General features: G+C 26.7%; 1 long non-coding RNA gene across 1 annotated transcript; it reads right to left on the bottom strand.

The window, feature by feature from the left end:
• Positions 1 to 218: 218 nt before the first annotated feature.
• On the bottom strand, positions 219 to 1,779 carry LOC126909415 (uncharacterized). Its single transcript, XR_007705035.1, has 3 exons — positions 1,425 to 1,779; positions 831 to 1,027; positions 219 to 467 (listed from the first exon to the last, which is right to left on the bottom strand). It is a non-coding gene; the product is annotated as an uncharacterized LOC126909415 (long non-coding RNA).
• Positions 1,780 to 2,397: the final 618 nt, after the last annotated feature.

Raw genomic sequence — 2,397 nt, 5'->3', positions numbered from 1 at the left:
ATATATATATATATATATATATATAAAACTTTAATAAACCTTTGTGTCTACGTTGGGGCACTACCAACGTACGACAGAACACAAGGACGAAAAGCAGTTAATTTGTGAAATTTTACCCCGTTTCAAAATTATTTTAGCTTCGATGCGAAGCTGAGAAGGTATTGGTTTTACTATTATGTGTTTTTTTTTGTGCTGTGACTACTTTTTCTCAGCTCTCACCGAACGGATTTCTTTCAACGATACGTCAAAAGATCACAAATCGTATCTAGTCGAAGACATTACCCTTCAAAATTGAAAAAATTTCCCTCGTTCCCCGTAAATGGGGGAAACCTCCAAAAAAATTACAAATTTAAAAATCGCTAATTTTCGAAATTTTTTCAATTTTTTTTACTAAAAACTGCCGTAACTTTTTCAAAAATGAACATATCAATATAATTTTTTTTTATATAGATGCTTGATGTCTTTACCTATCATTTGGTATATTTTTTTTGTAAATCTGACACTTTATCTGCCCACAGGGGGGGATTTAAAATGACAACTTTTTCACAAAAAATTAACTTTTTCAACTTAACTTTTGAAAATGTTCCGGAAGGTCTGACACTTTTATATATATCTTAAATTAAAGCTTATGTAATATACTTTAATTTGAAAAAAAAAAATTTGACCTCTGGACTTGTCTTCGTGGTGAAAGTTGACATCAAAGTTAATAAAAAATTACGATTTTTGTAAAATAATTTTTTTTTATATTTTTAACTTAATAATGCTCTAACTTTTTCAAAAATGAACATATCAATATAATTTTTTTTTATATAGATGCTTGATGTCTTTACCTATCATTTGGTATATTTTTTTTGTAAATTTGACCTTTTTTCTGCCCACAGGGGGGGATTTAAAATGACAACTTTTTCACAAAAAATTTACTTTTTCAACATAACTTTTGAAAATGTTCCGGAAGGTCTGACACTTTTATATATATCTTAAATTAAAGCTAATGTAATGTACTTTAATTTGAAAAAAAAAATTTGACCTCTGGACTTGATCTTCANAAAAAAAAATTTGACCTCTGGACTTGTCTTCGTGGTGAAAGTTGACATCAAAATTAATAAAAAATTACGATTTTTGTGAAATAATTTTTTTTTATATTTTTAACTTAATAATGCTCTAACTTTTTCAAAAATAAACATAGCAATATAATTCTTTTTTATATAGATGATTGATGTCTTTACCTATCATTTGGTATATTTTTTTTGTAAATTTGACCTTTTTTCTGCCCACAGGGGGGGATTTAAAATGACAACTTTTTCACAAAAAATTTACTTTTTCAACTTAACTTTTGAAAATGTTCTGGAATGTCTGACACTTTTATATATATCTTAAATTAAAGCTAATGTAATGTACTTCAATTTGAAAAAAAAAAATTTGACCTCTGGACTTGTCTTCATGGGGAAAACGGCTACCGAATGCTATTTTTGTGTGAAAATTATCGATTTTATTATTTATATTATATTTAACTTTATAATGCTATAACTTATTGAAAAGTTTATGGATCCACACAATTTTTTTATGAGAAATAATATTTTTAATAAACCCTTTTTCATTCGACATACTTTATCTTAATCAGGATATTAATAAGAAACCAGCAGATCAAGTAGCTTTTGGAATAAAACACCAATTTTTTTAAAATTAATCACTATCTAAAGATTTGCATCGAAGCGTTTATTTTTGATAGTGATTTTAATCACTGTCAGATATAATTATACTTGATCCAACTATGCCACGTCACCACTGTGCTGGGTTTTTTCTTTAGACAATATAATAATATAACAATTCATACAGATGAATTCCTAATATTTTTTAATTTCATAAGCATTTATAACTATACCTTTATTATTTAAGACTGTTTTTAGTTTCGATACTTCACACCGACCGGCAGATGCTACACTTGTGTTAAAATGTCGCTTTTTGAGGCAATTTCATAACACCCATCTATACAAGATTTATTAAATAAAAATCATTAGTTTAATAGGTACTAAGTTATTAAATTTGTTTGTTTTGGCTGTCAAGATATTTTTATTGTAAACAAAATTTATTTTTAATCTTTCATCGTTTTTAGAAAAAGGAATTTTAGCCTCTCGGGTGTAAATTGTCGCTCTATATTTTTTTAAAAGAAATCTGCTTGTACTTGCTCCTGTATCAACGACGAAAATAATATTTCTGTTAATTACTTTGTCCATTATTAGTGAAAAATCGTTAATTTTAATTGAATTTAACGATTGAGTGTTTAATTCATAACTAATTAACCTATCATTAATATTGACTTTTTCATTAATTAGAATTTTGCGTGCTGTTACATACTTATGGTGGTTGATGAGAAACATTGTAAAAAATAGAAGGTGG

The sequence above is a fragment of the Daktulosphaira vitifoliae genome, unplaced genomic scaffold (assembly GCF_025091365.1).
Source record: "Daktulosphaira vitifoliae isolate Bord-2020 unplaced genomic scaffold, ASM2509136v1 Scaffold_361, whole genome shotgun sequence".
NCBI lineage: Eukaryota > Metazoa > Arthropoda > Insecta > Hemiptera > Phylloxeridae > Daktulosphaira > Daktulosphaira vitifoliae.
The sequence above is the reverse complement of the archived record's forward strand: the minus strand, read 5'-3'. Positions and strand labels throughout refer to the sequence as shown.